This window comes from Ciconia boyciana, chromosome 2, assembly GCF_034638445.1.
Source record: "Ciconia boyciana chromosome 2, ASM3463844v1, whole genome shotgun sequence".
Taxonomy (NCBI): Eukaryota; Metazoa; Chordata; class Aves; order Ciconiiformes; family Ciconiidae; genus Ciconia; species Ciconia boyciana.
This window is the reverse complement of record NC_132935.1, coordinates 100,514,148-100,531,992: the sequence shown is the minus strand read 5'-3', so window position 1 is coordinate 100,531,992 and position 17,845 is coordinate 100,514,148. Positions and strand designations below refer to the sequence as shown.

Genomic DNA, 17,845 nt, shown 5'->3' with positions numbered 1-17,845 from the left:
TCAGGCAATGCAATATTGTCTCATTGCTGCCCTGCCCTCTCCCACCTGACTTTCTGCATTCACCTTGTGTCTCTGTGTTTCAGGCTCTAAGCACTCACAAGAAGGTTCTTGCCTGTACAATGTCAAGCACAGGGAACACAGTTTCTCAGGGCTCTATGAAACTACTTAGAAATCCAAATGGTACTACAAGACATTTAATAAAGCAGAAGTGTACATCAAATGCAGTTAGAGGTTTGCATTCATCATTCCCTCACTCCAATTCCAAATTTCAACCTTCATTACAGAAATAATTTCAAAGGAGAACAGCAACCTGTAAACATACAAGATTTCAGCCTCAAGAGCCTTAGTATCTGTTAACAACTGGCTAGTCTCTACGAGATCTTAGCCATGAAGTCGAAGCCCTGCCAATGGGTGTGCTTCCAATGGCTTCAATGGACCTGCTTATGTGTGCAAAGATAAGCAACTAGGAGCAGTTGAAAGAAGCTGCCCCACTTCCCAAACACTCAGAAAAATTAGTATCTAGAACACAGCACTGAAGGAACTCATAGGCTTACTATACTGTAGGGTGACAATGTCACAGTAACCTTTCTAAAGATATCTTTCTGCTAGCTGGTCTTTTAATTATGACCATGACAACTAATGCTCCTCAAATAGGCATTTTGTCCTCATTGTTAAGTAATTAGGAAAAGAAGCTACTGCAAGAATCCTTGACTCCTTCTCTACTCCTCTCCCCACAACTGCCTGTTTCCTTCATTTGTTGGCCCATCTTCCCAAAATGTGGGAAGCTAAGTCAACAAGGGGGTTGCAACTGGTCAAGCCATGTACACTGCTTGGGTATTTGCAAGAAAAACATTGACCAATCCAAAAAACACATGTCCTTAAAGTAATATCAGCTAAATTTTATATATATATATATATATATATATGGCTTTTACTCCACTCCAGGTGAAGAACATGATTGCCTTTCCCACAAATCCTCCCTGGAGACTGTGATGGAGATTCCCCACCACTGAACCCATCAGTGCAACTGTGAAGAGGTCAGGAGGGTGCAAGATTGCATCCTCTCCATTGCGCAAAACTTCAGCAAGCAAGTTATTGCTGGCCCTGTGGATGTTATCTTAGCCCTACAATGGGGAAAGCCCATTGGGAAGGGTTCCAGGATCAGTGGTTAGCTGAGGGTCCGCTGCTGTTAAAAAGCTTCAAGTAAGTGCAATGGTAAATAGCCCACAGGATCAGCTAGTTTTCCCCACTGACTACACCTTTGTAACCTTCTTTTTTTGGAGGGGGGAAGACCAGCTTGTTTTCCTTCATCATCTCCCCACCTCCACCTATCAGAATGCTTCCAAAATTAAGCACAGGCAGAACACGTGAACTTTCCCATCTACTGCTCAGACATAAGCAGGGTCAGCCTGCAAGTTGCAGCTTCTACTTAATCCTGGAATTTTCTTTGCATGCAAATGATTAGCCTATATACTAGCTGTCATGAAATGTGTTTTTCCTTCTATGCACATAAGAGTTTAGAGCACGCAATTTTGAATGATTTGCACCTATATATACATGAGCAAGGAATTCACCCCTAAGCCACAGCAACATACAGTACATAAAAGCATAAGTCGAGTTAGCCTTGAAGGACCCATTTCAGTCCCTGAACACAGGGATACAGCTCTTCTGTTGCAATGTTTTTTCCTTTCTGCAAACATATAGAGCACATAAACATATTCAGATCTGCACATTTACTCCCTGGCAGTCTCAAAATACAATAGTTCGTATAACCAAACATGAATATCAAAGCTTCTGTCAGACACCCAGACAGCGTCCACTCTTTGAGTAATGACTCACGTTGTATACTTTCCCTCCTCTCCTCATTGTTACAACAAAGTGAAAGGCAGAAAAGCTTGCAACAGATACAAATACTGACATTCTCAATTAAAGGGGAGAAACATGAGCATGACAGTAAAATGGTATTTTTTTCCTTCTAGTAAAAAGTAATTCTGTACTCTGTCTCCTAATCAGCATCTCTCGTCTGTCCTTCAGACAAGCATGCAGAACAACTCCCCACAACGGCTGTGTCTACAACAAGCTCTAGCACACAGGAGGAAGCTCCATGCAGGGGAATTGTTCTAGCATGCATGAACTCACACTCACAAGCTGGACTTTTCCACAGTAACATGCTGGCTACAGTTTTCATGAACAGCACGTCTTGACTTCACCATCTTCACTTACAACAGCTCCAGACCAACACCAAAAAATGCACGTTATCGAGTCCCAATTCTGATAGTCCCACTCTGACTCACCCAATTGCCCTTATTTGTGGTCTTTGGAGTCTGTCAGACAGCTACAGAATTTCTCATTAGGTTCTATATAAACATAATTTAAACAAACAGTCCCTTGACTACAGCATGTCTGGGACTGCCTTACTTCAGAGAGGTTAACCATTCTGTAGCAGGAGCCAGACTCACATGTCCCAAATCACTGTGTCTGGTGCTGGCTGGCTTTGGGACTCCAGAGATACTGACTCAGTCAGAAACATGAGGCACAAGGATGCTTGTAAGTCCTGTAGTCAAGTAGCCCAAACTCCACCGAAGTCAAAACTGTACTTGCAGGCACGAAGGACATTCAAAGAATTAGGTAAACTGATGACATTTCTAATTACAGATTATGGATTTTCCCTTGGAGGCTGAGCAGATTCCCCTAGAAAAACAGTAAAAAACCACCCAGGTCTTGGGCAACCCGCAAGATATTTTCTTTATTATAATAGAATAAGAGGAACCAGAAATGGGGAACACTTATGTCATTGTGCACAAGTATCAACACATACAAAGAGATCTAGGAAACTGCATCAACAAAATGGTTTTTATATAGCTACATTTTTTATTTGCAAGTGTGTTTGCAATGCAGTTAACCTAGTCATGCTCTCAAGCCTAGAAATTTCTCCTCGGCACCTCTGCTCCTCCCTGGAAGACTAGGCGCTGGAAAAGTCCCACTTCAGCAGGAAGTGAAGGATGAGGTCCTTTGTAATTTGAGATACTATCTTTTTTTTTTTATGAGTGTTTTAGTACCTGCTAGCAATGATCTACTTAATGAATGTAATGCCCACTCAGTTCTCACTGAGCCGAAACCATTTACAAGACACACAGAGAAAGATTACTGAATGTTATTTTCTTACTGATCAGCACGAAGTTATTTGCCACAAGCATCTCCGTGAATATTTGTCCAAGACTGGGTAAATTTGCAGTGTACAGTGGCCCTCAGACTTGTACTTCTCTCTGTCAAGCGAGAAGGCTCACAGTGTAGCACTGGAGCTCGGCTGTGCTTCAGCAGAAATACAAAATGCTAGAAGCTGAGCTTAGTATCAATGCTGTCTTTCTCTTTGGACCTGTTCTTGTTTCGTTCAATGTTCCCCTTCACAAACAAAAAGAAGATTAATTTTGAGATGGAATGAATGTAAGGTTATTCCTGGCTGTTGGGTAATGATGAGAATTTGTGAAGTGCGTTATGCAGGACTGGGCTTTGGCATGAGGAAGCCAGAGGGAGAGGAGGGAACTGTACCCACCTCCCAGTGAATACGCAGAGGAAGAGGACAGATCCAGAACCATTTTCAGCCTCATGAAGCTGAAGGCAATGTCTGCTTTGGCATGTGCAAGGAGGTCCGATGGACTCAGTTCACAGTGACGCTGGCAGCCTGCCACAGTATTTTGTTCACGTGTGCTTGTAACGTCCATGGGCCTGGAGCTGTAATTATGGTCTCAGATGTCACAGTACTACTAGCCCAGGAGATATTTATGGATCTGATACGTACACTCTATAGGCATTGTGTAGTTTCAGATACATTCAAGAAAACTCCCTGCTCAAGAAGAGGGACAGCAAGTCTATAGCCATTTTTGAGCTACGTATCAAAGCAATACACTCCAGTGGGCCTCACCACTAAAAGTCACTGAAAGGTCTGGACAGGGTGGATTGCAGGCACAGGGCTCAGACTCATACCACAGATATTATCAGAGGCATACTAATGAACTGGGAACCGGCTTAAGCGCTGCTTGTTTTCCTGTGAAGTGAATTGCTGCTTTTCACAGTTGCATTTTAAACTTAAGATGATAATAAGGACAAGTACATACTTTCCTCCTCCAACAGAAGGGAAAGGCCACATAACCACTTCCACACTGTTTATTTATTTCTACAAAGATTATGAAGCATTTAGAGAATATAGCGTAATCCATGAACCTAGCTAGAGAGAAACAACTCCATACTGTTTGCTATTTATATTATTAACTTTTGCTCCAAAGCATACCACCACACAAACAAAATCACCAAAATGTCACCATCTGTGGGAAAGAAGACTGTGACTATCAGCAAGGAGCACGCAGGATATAGTTCAGCATGGGGAACAGAAACTATACCAGGTTGCCAAATGCTATTCCTACGTGAAGCGTAGGGAGGTTTCTGTGTCCTTGTATGAGCGGACAGCACTTTGTGTTAAATACCCGCATTGGACAGCAAGACACATGGGAGAAAAGGAGTCCGATTCTCATCATACTGGCTTGGCTCCGGAATAGCTCCAGTTTATTTTGAAGGAATACCTCCCACTTTACCACAGCTTTAGACACTCTGCAAACACACTCCTCTCCATCCATAATCTAAAGTATTACTTTCAGGAGCATAACTGCAGCCATCCCCTTATCAACTTGCTGTATTTTTTCCAATGTAGGTTATGTTCAGTGAGGGAAGGGTTTCAGCCACTTTCATGCTATGACAACAACCCATACACCCACTCACATTCAGGCATAGACAAGTCCTAAACAGGACAAGAATCAGGTCTATATATTTGTTTGGGAAAATATTTAAGGACAGGATTGTGAAACTTATCTTTCCAGAAATCTTGGTTTCAACCCAGTGTTTGCCCTTAACTGAGACCACTTGCCCTTCAGGCTCAGTGTAGCCCAATGTATCATGTTGCTGTGCCTGCATACAGTTGTAAAGTTGCATGGGGGTATTTCAGTCACAGCCTATATCTCTGCTAAAATTTACTTCTTAAAAGGATTCAGTGTCTATTTACCAAGAGGATGGGAAGTCACTCTGCAATGCTTCTTTATATTCATCCTAAATATTTTACTACTTAACAGCGCGCTCTGAAGGAGCATATTTGATATTGTCGTATACATTAAGGAAGCCAAGAAGCAGAGTATTAGAGAAAAAACAGAGCTTTATAAGCCAGACTGAAACATCTTAATTGCTGAAGCAGCTTTGCACTGAGAAAGCCTTACGCTGAGAAAGAGAAAGCAGTGCAAACATACCAGTAAATGCAATTTTCTGTTCTTAGTGTAAAAAAAATTTTAAAATGCAAATTAGAAAACAAACGTATTGTATATTTAGTATGTGCTTATGTAAACCACATAACCCTAAACCCTGAACAGATTAGAAGTGTACATTAACAGTTACAATACAGATCAGCATATTTTTCCTTCACGATACCAGCTGTATGAGACTGTGGCAGAAGAAATGCCTTTAAACCAGGAGGAAACCTCTGCATTTCAAACTCAGGCTCCCTCCAGCTTAATCAGATGTGTTTTCAGTATGAAGGGAGCTCTTGTATTTAAACTAAAACAGATATATGATTGACAGTATGCCATCTTAGCAACTGCTTTCCACACAGATATGTCCTAATACTGCAGCACTTTCAAACACTTCACACAGGTATTTCTTTAAAAGTTACACTGACAAAAGTAATTTCACCCTTTTGGGAAGTACTTGATGTTTATTTAATTTTCTGTGCCTTTAATAGTTGGGACTCCAAGATTTCCTTTTTGCCTCAGCTCTAAGCACCACACAGTTTGATTTTAGCCAAACCACAAATAACATTTATTTTAGCTCTTTAATCATTCTAGTTCTCACCTTTTTTTTAACTAAGCCTTTTCTGCTTTCTTCCATTAGAAGCAAATGCTGGCTTTCTGTTGTTTTCAGGGTATCCTTTGCTTTTAAGGGAAAAAATAGGCAGAAAGCTGTATTCCCACATACCTTGAAAGGAGAGTAGCATTCACTGCCAGCTGTGTGACTTTTCAGTAGCTGCACTCAGACTCCAGTGTTCCCAAGATCCACGATGTCACAAACCCCCGAAGCTCGCGACCAGGAGTGGAGGCAGATTGCTCTCGCACGCCCTTCCTCTTCTCCGGGTATCTGACAGCTGTACACTTTTTAGGACTGCAGCAGGACTTGTCTCCCAGCCCCTTTGCCGCTCTGATAAATCATCCCCTCCCTGCTATTAAGAGCATGCTGCCATTATATCTTAAAAGCACGTCACAGCTTGTATGCAGTAGCTGTGGGAAAGCTGCATTTATTTATACAGGAAGCTTGAGTACAGCACTTCCTACTTCCCATCCGAGTCTCAATTCAACTGCAGGTGATTACTTAAACCCTGTCAGCTTCCAGCCAATGCATACCTTATGTTCTTATTGGGATATCCGTGCTGCTTTTAATTACAGCTCCTATCTGAGCCCTGACAAGATAAAACTGAAAGAGACAAGGCACTAGATGCGACTCTCATAAAAAACCTCCAATTGCCATTTAACCTGCTTTAGGGTAGCAGTTTGTGTAGCAGCTGCCCTACCAGCAGATGATGTCTGAAACATTGCTAGCTTCTGCTTATCTCCACATGTGAAAAATGTCATCTAAAAGCAAAGTGATTTCTTCACGTTGAAGGGGAAGGGAGCAAAAATCTAAACTCACAAGTGAAGTATCAGTATAATTTCAAATTTGAGTGCTTAATGATGATTGTGCTTAGCTTATTCTGTCAATAATAAATTTTGATTCTTTAAGCTGGGCTTGTGTGCAAGAGGGACTGATAATTCTGCAGTTCTGTACTCCAAAGGTATGGGTGTGATTCACACCAGCCAAGCAGGAGGAGAAAGTATTACTGTGCCACATGACACCAAACCCTCAAGAACTTTTCCTGCTGTGGGAAATGTACCACACCCACAGATAAGAAGTACAGATACATCGGAGTGCAGGGGGTGCAGAAAAACAGAGGGAGAAACAAGTATAGATGCTAATATATCATTTTCTTTTTATGATGAAATAAGTTTACTTTGTACTTCATGCAACTATTGCTGGCATTTTGCCTTCAGGACTTTGCTGTGAAGACTGATGTACAGGCCTTTCTTCTGGGGTGTACAGAAACTCACAGCTGACTCTTTAGTTATATTCAGACAATTAGACTGCATCAGATTAATTTAAAGAAAAGGCAGAAAGCTTGTGCAACTTTAATTCAGCCTCCTTGCACCTATGCATTACAGCCTTGCTTGAATTATCATGACATGCTCTTTTCCCCTCGGAATAAGTACAAAGTTTATCAATCTATTTGACATTGGGTGTTACTTATAATTTTATATCTGGGGAGGGAGGGAATAGTCACCATAAAAAATATAGCTGTTCCAACATGTGGAATCATGTTGATCCCTACAGTATTCATCAATAGGATTACACTAGGATTAGGCAACCTAGAGCCATGTCACAGATATTGTCACTAGAGTATTTCCTAGCAGTAGCAGACTTTTATCCTCAACAGTGACCAATCCTAGGCAGTACTCAAGAAACACCTGGGGCTCAGAGCTACTTTTTAGGCTGCAGAGCAGCAGTGAAAATGTGGAATTCTGTGTCAAACTTCACAATTAGAAAAGGAGTCTCCTTCAGTGGTTAGATTTTCATCTATCTTCTGTTCCAGTATGAAATATCTTAAGTCTCTATCACTGTCTTTTCACTACCTCCCCTCTCTTCTCCCTCCCTCTGTCCCAGCTCCTATATTTTCTTTCTGCAGCTGCTACCTTTGCTACTGTGCCTCCATCACACGGGTACTTGTTAGGCCACAGATGACACGCAGCAAGAAAAATCTTCCTGCTGTCAGCTCCTGTGCTCAGCACCACAGCACGTGAACAGCAAAAGGACAATTATCTCAAGGAGAGAGGTGAGAGAGGGAGGATGAAGGAAGTCAAGTCACTCATGCAGGTGTAGGGAAAATGGCAGGGCAGTAGGTCCAGCAGTAGAGCAGGGGAGCAGCCAGTAGCAAAGGCAGTAACAGCATCTCGTTTGGTACTTACTCGTTGCTGGCACAATAAAGCAAAAACAAGCTTCACTTCAGTAGCCTCCACTAGTCAAGAGAAACAACTGCAAATAAAGGCTAATCATCTTTCCTTCAGATAAATCATGAGGCCAGCTTGTATCTGGGGGGGGCGGGGGGCTGTTCTTTTGAATTAAGAAAACTAGATTAGTCCATTAAAATGCAGATAAATTCTGGAAACTTCAGCTGCAAACATCACATGATATTTTTATCCAGTTTCCTACTATGTATCTCTATGCATGAAAGTTATAATGTAACTGCACAAACATGCAAAACTGCTAGCAGCAAAATTAATTCCCTTAAACATCACAAAATTGTTGAGAAACATCATAAATGCTTCTCAAGATACGTAATTTTCTGGAAAATGCTGAGATGTGCTCGTTCCAAGCACTCCACTTCTAGATTATCAAATACTAAACTGTGGTCCCTGGATTTACATGAAGGACAATCACTTACAGCTCCGTGGACAGCTGGCTATTTCCCTGCTTCCATCTTCACTTCTGCGTTCGCCCCTATTTCTGTGCTTATCCAGGATCTCCGCAGCAAAGAGGAGCTGAAGGTGACGTGGCACTGTGCAAGAGCTCAGGCTATAAGGACTTGAGGCCATCAATACTGATGATTCTTTCCATTGCCATCACCAAAAGGCGTGAGCTAGACTGTTATGAGCTCTTCTGTCAAAATGATTTCTCTTCCAGCTATATCTCGAGCCCAGGTACTTCAGAGTTTTACAGAAGCACATCTTCTTGGCAAGCTAATTTTGTGAAGTGTTGTGAGTCATGCTAAAATTGCTACCCAGCTCAACTCCCTGAATCTCTTGATCCAGATTGATTGATTTCCTTTTTGAGTCAACAAAAAAATAAAAAATACAAGTTCGGAATGTCACACAATGCCAGTCAAGGCACAAGCTAAGCCCTCCCCATTTGTTTCCTTCTTCAATAACAGTGATATAAAGCACAAAACTGAGAGGGTCCACTTAATTTTTTGGACACTTAACTGACACTTTTATAGCTCCAGGACTGGGGGAATGGCTGAGCCTCTGAGATGATACATGCCAAAATGCAACATCACAGTGAATGCTGAGTTGAGTTACTAGCCAGAATAAGAATAAAGGTTGGCATAGTTAATTACTAATGTTGCTGTGTCATTCTTGCAGCTATGCAAAATACTTATAAAATGACTAAGCCACTCTGGCATTAACTAAAATTACTAATTAATTTATGAAATAGGTGGATAAAAAAGTAATAGCATGACCGCTGAAAAGATCTCTCACTTCCCACAAACAGAATACCATTAACAGCAAGTGAAAACACTGAGTTAGTGTATAACTAACAAACAGTTTCATTGTAATTCTACATAAAGAACTAGGATTAGCCTGTGAGGAAAAAAAAGAAATGTTCACTACCCTGATTCACAGTTTTCAACTAATAAAAAACAAATATCCTGAAAAATAATTGCTATACATAGGTGTAAAATAAAAACAGGTTTTATAACAAGTTTTCTAAAACCAGAGCCTAGCTAAAAAAAATATGTCTTTAGCCACCTCACTTACTGTACATGCAAATTACCCATTTTCCTATGAAAAAAAAAAATGTATGTGCAAGAGAGACAGTTTTACAAGAAAAATAGATACTAATGTGTAACATAATCAATGCTGAAAACAAAACAGGAAGGGTTTTTGCACAGTGAGTATACATATATTATCTGAAGTTGCAAGTATGACACCCCTGATGTCATGGGCTAAGAATAGTTTTCTTCAGTGGAAACTATTTTAAGGGGGATTTCGCCATCAAAAGTCATTTGTGCTACCTTCATAAACGTAATGATTTAAAAAAAGAATCTCTATTCAATATATGTATTTATATAATCATGCAAACAATGCTAGAAATCAGATGTCAGTGCAAGAATTACAGAGCTATGTAATATTTTGCATGCAGACAAGCTTTACTCAGAATAGCTACAAGAAAATCAGGATCACATCTTTTCCTGTTTAAATAACCCTATTGTTCTACAATTCTGACTTGGTATGCAAGTCACTCGCTGACAAACCAGGCTTGAAATCTTCATTATTCCCTTTAGCTAAGACATACTAAAACTTTATTACAAGGTGTTTTGTATTGGAGTGAAATAAATCAAGTTAAATTATTCTGAAAGAATAGTAGGTACAAATCTAAAGAGCTTTTTATTTTACAGTAAAAAAGTGAGTGGGATGGCACACCATCTACTGAACATTTATAATCATTATGATCTCAAAACGCATGGATTTCTCTCAGAGACAAGGGAAAGTGGTAGGTAACTTACACTTATCCTGCTCTATGAATAAGGCAACATGCAATATTCATTAAAACTTGTTGGCACAGCAGACCATCTCCAAACAAAACACAATCATATGGCTTCCATAAAACTCTGTATTTCTTCTCTACAGATATTTTTTCCTGTGTTTATACTTTGAAGTACTTCCTGACATACTGGAAACTAGCTTTTGGTAGAGAACAGCGCTAGAGGAAAGAAAATGTACAGCCTCACCAGAAAACAGTGAGAATATAGCCTGCTACCCCAGTGGGATAGCTGTGTTTGGGGTGCTTAGAAATCTCGGCTTAAAGATCAAGGCCAATGGCTTTAACAGTACATTACTGGAGCTCCAGTGCAATTTGTCTTCTTGGGACTTGCAGGCACTAAGAGAAAGTATATCTGCCCACATAGGAAATCCTGCTGGTGGCAGAGCTCTATTGGTAATGCCCGCCAGGAGCGGGCATTTTGTCATCAGCAACTGAACAGCTCTGCAACAGCTCTACATAAATTTTTAACTTCTGCTAACTCCTGTCTGTTCACTAAGTGCATGAAGAACCAGCTTGTGAAAAGAAAACAAGCTGAGTTGTTATGAGTCTGCCATCAATGAAATGCTGATTAATTGCCACTGAACAGCAAACACCCAGCCTAGGGGCAGCCAGCGCAACACCCTCAGCCTAGGGCCCATCCTCGGCCACCTCTGTGCACTCAGATGCAGGGAAGAGAGAGGTTACTGTCACCCTTCCCCTTAACCTTCTCCTACGACATGAGATGTGCCAGTCATCAGTTCACAAAGCAGTCACGTCCCTCCCCACACACACGGTGAGCGCAGAAACAAACCCTCCAGATGGCAAGAAGAGCTGGCATGTCAGTGACATGATGGCACTACATTTAGTCATGGGGCAGCAGAGGATGCAGGACACCTCTCGGGCTCAGAGGCCACCCTGTGCAAGTGGGTCCAGTTCCCCAGCTGGACAGCACACGTAGCTTCCCCCAAACAGCACCACCTCATGAACTGCCGGAAAAGAGTAAAATAAAACCAAAGAGCTTTCCTTGCTCTCACATTCATGTAACACATACAGATGTGGAGTTGCTCAGTTCATCTGAGGATCAGGTAACAGGTGAGAATTTCTAGCTGTGAAAAGAGTAATTTATAAAGTAGCATTGAGGGGACCATATTACATACACATGAAAGAGGAGACACTAAAGTTGTCCTCTTCTCCTGCTCCCTCTTAAAGTAAGCAGACATTTTTAACAAGAGTATATAAAGACTGCATGGGAAAAACTTAAGGCTTGGTTAAATGAATTTATTTTCTATTAACTGTGCTCACAGCTAGCTTCAGAGCATGGCACAGACTTTCAATTATGCACAGATTTTTTTTTTCCTTTTGACTGTGTGCCTGAAGTGACACAATCTGTTGACTTTTAACCAAGTGTTTTGGTAATGTACCTAGAATTGCAGTGATTCCAGACATTGGAATCACCATCAGTTTAAAAACCGGGAGGGCAAAACCATCCTGGGAGCCAACACAGGAAGCTTCCCCTGTAACACAGGAGGTCACCAACCTGTCCTTGTCATGAGAAAAAAATGTGCACGCTGTTTTCACTTCTCCATTTCTACTGCTTCTTCTGTCCTGCCTCAAGCCCGTAACTGCCCTTTTTTTGAAATATTAAGAGACAGCTTTATTCCCTCCAACCCAAGGCAGTCTCCTAGGTGATGGCTTTGCCTTAGCCTGGTGAGGCTCTATGTACAGGCTTAAAAGACAGCTAGAATGAGGGGGCTTAATAATACATTTCAGCCCAGACCTTGTTGTTTTAACTATACCTTCTGGTGTCGGGCATGGGCAGGTCAGAGATGAGATAGAGCTGAGGTACCTAATTTTATGGCTATAAAAGCCAACGACAGGACTTCCAGACACCTGACAGGCAGGACTAAGGTGTGGAGCTAAAGCATACGTTTGATTCGTACCTTTTCTTTAATATTTAGATGAGACAGACTTACTCTTTGATTCATTTAGGGTGAGAAATGGTTTCCAAGTTGAGAGGGGTTACTCCAATGGACTGGTTATGCAGGGAAATGCTGGAACTGAAACACACCCACATAGGAAAACCAAGAACTTGTCCCTCTCCCAGCATCCCTCTCCTTACTTGACTTCCAGGGACGGTTTCCCACGCCATTCCCCTCATCTTTATAGTCTCCTTTCTCTATCCTAGTTTACATCTCACCCATTTATGGTGAGACCAGATGTGAAAAGGTTTGTCCAGATCCACTTTTCTCCCCATGGAATTTAATCATGTGGTTCGATAATCTCAACTAAGAGAGTTTTTAAGGATTTCAGCTGCTCAGTGTGCCACAGTAGGGCTGTTTGAGCGAGCCTATCTTCTCCCTGCTGTTTTAGGCTGGCCACCTTTGCAATGGCAGCATCCAACAACGACACACTACCACTTCCCAGATGAGAAGCAGCAACATCTTAAAACGCATGCAACTGCTGGCAGTCATCTTATATCACAGCTGTAGTAACAAAATCCAGGATTGCTCCACATTCGGGTCCCTGGTTAGGATAGTGATAAAACTTTTTTCTCCACTCAGAGCAGAGAAGACAGCAATTACAATAATCTCCTTGAAAGGACATCTTTAACACACACCACCTAGCAAGTGGTTGTTAAGTTCAACAATCCCAAAATTAGCATAGTGGGAACTCAAAAACAAGCAGATTGCTTCCTTGCTGCAAGTGACATAAGGATTTATCCAGTTGCACTGAAATAATTTGGGGGATTTTAATTTCATGTTGTTTATTTTTGTGTCTGTTACATTCAAGTGGCAGGTAAGTTTATTAAAAATATGTGATTTTTACCTAGTAATTTGTTAAGTGTCTCTTATAAAACTAGGTATACCCATTTGGGCAGAGAGAATCTCTAGGAAAAGAAATGTGAGTTTTACGAGACTGAGCAGGGACAGAAGGGCAAGAGGCATACCAAAACCTTTGCTTTTCCAAACCCTGCTAAAGCCCAAGCAAATAGTGTTTTCTGCTTCATTACTATCTGCGGTCATTGAAGAAATGACAAGTGAACTCATCTTTTTGTTAAGCATGACTTCATCTGTGAAAATCCACTGGCTCCACTTAACTCCCCTATACTTGTCAGGAAGATATTTAAACAGATTTAGGGATATCCTCCAACTTTTTATTTTATACATACATATGTATTTCCTGGGATATGACAAAACAAACTAGTCAGGGCAAAATTTATCAATAAATTTGTTCCTACAGAGAATCACTTTGCATTGTATGATATAAACAAAGCTTTGAAGTGTGAACTCTGAATCTGTATAGATTCCATGAATTCTATCTTTCTGTGACCAGGGTATATGAATTCAAGGTGAAGAAAACGTGCTCAGTGAACTCTGCCTACGAGTAAGTAACTAAATTTCTCCTTACATTATCCTTAGGATGGATAACTGTCTACATGATTCTAATTTACAAATCTGGGGAAAAGGCAATTTCCCAAGTCACAGGGAGTGGAAATGCTCCACTGTGGAAGAAGAAAAAGAGGTTTTAGACAAGAGTAGAAACAACTGGCCTACTTGCATGGAAAAAGTCCTGACATCTCTCTCACTTCCCATATGACCAAAGTTAGGTTAGCTCCCACCTGCAGGAGGCAGATGGGAAGAAACTTCCAGGATCTTCAAGTCTGCCAAGGAGGTAGGAGAGAACATTAATTTTAAGGAGGAACAGGGGCCAAAGGCAGGGAAACCATTTGACTCTCTTGAATATGAAATTAACAGCATGAAGAGACTGAGCATAACACTCTCCTGTCCTCTCCCTGCTTTTGGTTCATGCAGTACAGTACAGTTGCTACACTGAAATAAAAGCAAGTGAAAGGGAGGAAAAATCATACACACTTACAGAATATTTCTAACATTGCATGAAAAACATACAAAAAAAGGAAAAGCTATTTCAATTTTGCTAACTGATTTATTCCTTTCTAAGACCAGCTCTTAAAATAACCTTTTAGCTTTGTATAACTTCATGGCTTTTTGAGCAACATAACCAAAAAGATGACAAACAGCATTTCCCAGTAGCCTCGCAGAGAGAAAACTCAGTGGCAGAATCCAGACATGTAGCATCTCCAGCATCCCTGTTAGTGATCACAAACATGTTGACAGTCTCTGGGTGTCCCAGGGAGCAAGCTGCCGCAGGCTTTAGCTGTGAAAGTGGCAGGAAGCACCTCTCTGGGCTGATGAAACTGGAACAAATACACTGCTTCCTACTGAGAAAACCTCAGAGAAACTATCCAGCACAACTTGGTAAGAACCAAGAATTTCCACCTAAGATCCTTTTGAAATATGGTGATCATCAGAATATGCCACAGAACAGGGTTTACAACAACGGTTTCTTGTCTTTGGGTTAAAGAAATTATCAGATCATGATGTGATATGTAGCACCCTAACTTTGTACATGGAAACAGAATTCGGAGAGCAGGAGAAGATAACTTATTTCCACTATGGTTTTATTCCTGATCATATTGGTTTAAGGATTTGAAGATTTTCTGGCAGTTCTATTTAACTGGGGTTTTTTTAGGAATAGTCTCTTCTCTCCTCCCAAGCAAAATGACAGGAAGTATGAATCAAGACTATTTAAAAACTAAAATAACAACTTCCTTTGTCCTTATTGATAATATTCTTGGTTTTGTGACCTGAGTGGATATCTGTGTGTGTGTTGACTGTGGGAAATCTTTTTCCAGTGACTCACTATTTTGATGCAATGTTTTACATAAAGTCAATAGTTGATGTTTTGTGTCATTTCTTCTGTTGTCAATGGGATTAGGAGGGAGAGGAGAGAACTGAAAAACATGTAGGAAGAATAAATGAAATTAATGTTTTACAGGAAATTAGATGGATGTTCTGCTACAGTTAATTTCCACTAAACACAGCAGAGTATGGCATGAATGGCAATAGTGATGGTGAAGGAAAAATTCCAAGAATCAGCTTTAGCTCTTTGATTGTCTGTCCAGGAAACACAGAAGTTACTTTAGCTTCCTTCAACTGGCAACAAGTGCACAATAAATCTTTTGTCATTTAGTGATAATCCGAATGTGCAACACTCCATGTACCACGACGTTTTTAGTTTGGATACTGTTATGGACCAAGAGGCCCATACATCACTCTGTCCAGACCACCCAAAGTGTGTTACTGGCAATTGTATCAAGCTTTAAGATTCCCTCACGTTAGAGTGTCCTCAAACTGATGACCAAGATCTCTGCTGTCTCTCTACCATCAATTGACAAACAATTTTATTTTTTCAATTGAAAATTCTATGGGAAGATTACAAAATGCTGATGAATTTAAAATAATGAAGAGTTTGATTGTTGTACCAGTGTTTCCAGGCATGTTGCTGAAATAAATTAAACAAGAAAATTACTTTCCTCATTCAGAAGGTATTGTAAACGATGGTCTTCCTCAGGAATGAAGATTTATTAATTAGATATTTTATGCTCCAAGCTTGTACATGAAGAAATGGGTGAGCAGCAAAGCTAAAGCCTGGTTTCTAAGGATCTGTGTGCCTTAACACTACTAAAACAATAACCTCCAGCTCCCTGATATCGCTTACAATGTGCCCCTGGACCAGGGGCAACGCAAGTTATGACTTGCATTGACCCGCATGCATGCTGGTTAGTAAGCCTTACATACAATGCTGGTTTTCTGATTGGAGACTACCAGAAAATGTACAACAGTGGAGCGCTGCCTGCCTTTTTACATCAATGGCTCAAAAAGTTGTCAAGTGTACCAGCAGACAAATAGTGTAATCCACATGAGCTCTATTTCCCTAAGAAATTCAGTTAAGTGGAAGACTTAACTCAGCTTAAATCTTTAAGGATTAGACTGATCATTTCACAAAATCATAGCAAGAGTCAGAGCACTCTACCAGGTACTCTTCAGACTTGTGACTAAGTACAACGTTTATGTTTTGTGGCTACCTTTCTGTTTCGTTATACACAGTAAGAAGCAAAGAGGAAAAGCTTTCATTTGACATTCTGGTTTTGACCAAGGGAAGCCAACTTCAGGACTTCTGCAATTAGGCTTTCCACCTCCTTAACAAAAAATACCTGCAGCACAGATACAAGATTTTGATTTTTTTCCTAGGCTTTGCCACGAACATCCTCTGACCTTGGAAAAGTGCAGTAATTTTATCATCTGTAACACCACAAAAAAACCTTACTTACTTGTGCCCCAAGTGTCTTGTATACTTTGTTACAGACTATAAAGTGTCTTGCGTTTCCAGGCTAGATGGATTCAAGCACAAAGCAGAGAAACATAAATGTTCAACAGGGAAATGTGAAGTGAATTACTAGAATGAAAAGTTAGTCACTACAAAAAAAGTTTTCTAGTGAACATCACTGATCTGATCAACTGGATTATATTTGTTTGGAAGATAATGCAAATGATCATTCAAACAATACAAAGTGTCTACATGTGGTGTATTTCAATCAATCTTGCCTTAGCTAAGGTAGAATAGATAAATTTATTACACATTCTAACTGCTTGAATACTAGATGCTAATACAAAATTAATACTAAATGCCTGCAGAGGAGCCATGGGATCATGAGGGGCCACTCATACCTCTCATTTCTGAATCTCTCCTTCAGTTCTTCCTTCCAACTTCCCACTATCTTCCCTTTGACTCTTCAATGTATGCCATGTATGTCTTGTTACCTCAGTTACACAAAGACTTTGGCAGGCAGTTCCTAAAACCTTCTGACTGGTCATCCTTGCGCTACGTATATGAAACCTGGCTAAATCTACTCTAAAAGTCTAAATCTTTTCACCTTTTCTTCAGAATATTTATTTCACTCACTCAGAAAAATCCCAAATATCCCACTGTGAATATGGTAGTAGTTTATGATTTTTTGTATCTGTAAAAATATATAACATGCTCCAGTGTGTTTGATCTTGTTTTTGCCTTAAAGGCTTTATTTGTGAAATGTGTTGAACCAACAGTTTTTCTGTTAGTATATACATCTGAGTTCCTGTTTTACTGGAAACGTAATATGCATGACCATAATATTTTTATGCTTGTCATTAATGTGTGCACAGGATTATCAGAAGGTAACTCCTTCAGGTAACACCTATTTGACAATTCCTAACTGCTAACATTTCTACTATTAAAATGCAAGCAATGATAAGAGGCTGTATTTTGTGAGACTATGAGCTAAATTAATTAAGTAGCCTGGTATCATTACATTTTACCTTATGGATTTTCTGTACCCTACTTCAAACTGTGGTTCCCCTGCAAGGCATCACCCAAACACGCAGGAAGCTGCACTGTCAGAAAGAGCTCACAGCCTGAGTTGCAATCAGAGGGAACAAGGAAGAGTTGTGAAACAAGAAGAAAAGTAAGGCAGGAAAAATGTGACTGGAAGAAGATACAAGCTACCTTTGTACACAATTAAATG

The 17,845-nt window shown here is 40.4% G+C and overlaps 1 protein-coding gene across 8 annotated transcripts in view; it reads right to left on the bottom strand.

The window, feature by feature from the left end:
- Positions 1-17,845, bottom strand: part of RNF144B (ring finger protein 144B) — a 99,790-nt gene that overhangs the window by 49,543 nt on the left and 32,402 nt on the right. Inside the window, exon 1 of one of the 8 annotated variants that reach the window (XM_072853361.1) lies at positions 6,013-6,256. The exons of 5 other annotated variants lie outside the window; for them this stretch is intronic. The gene's annotated coding sequence lies outside the window, so the exon portion shown is untranslated. Of the gene's footprint in view, positions 1-2,139; positions 2,231-6,012; positions 6,257-17,845 lie in introns of those variants that run through there. 2 more of the 8 variants (XM_072853362.1, XM_072853366.1) reach the window with 2 other exon arrangements.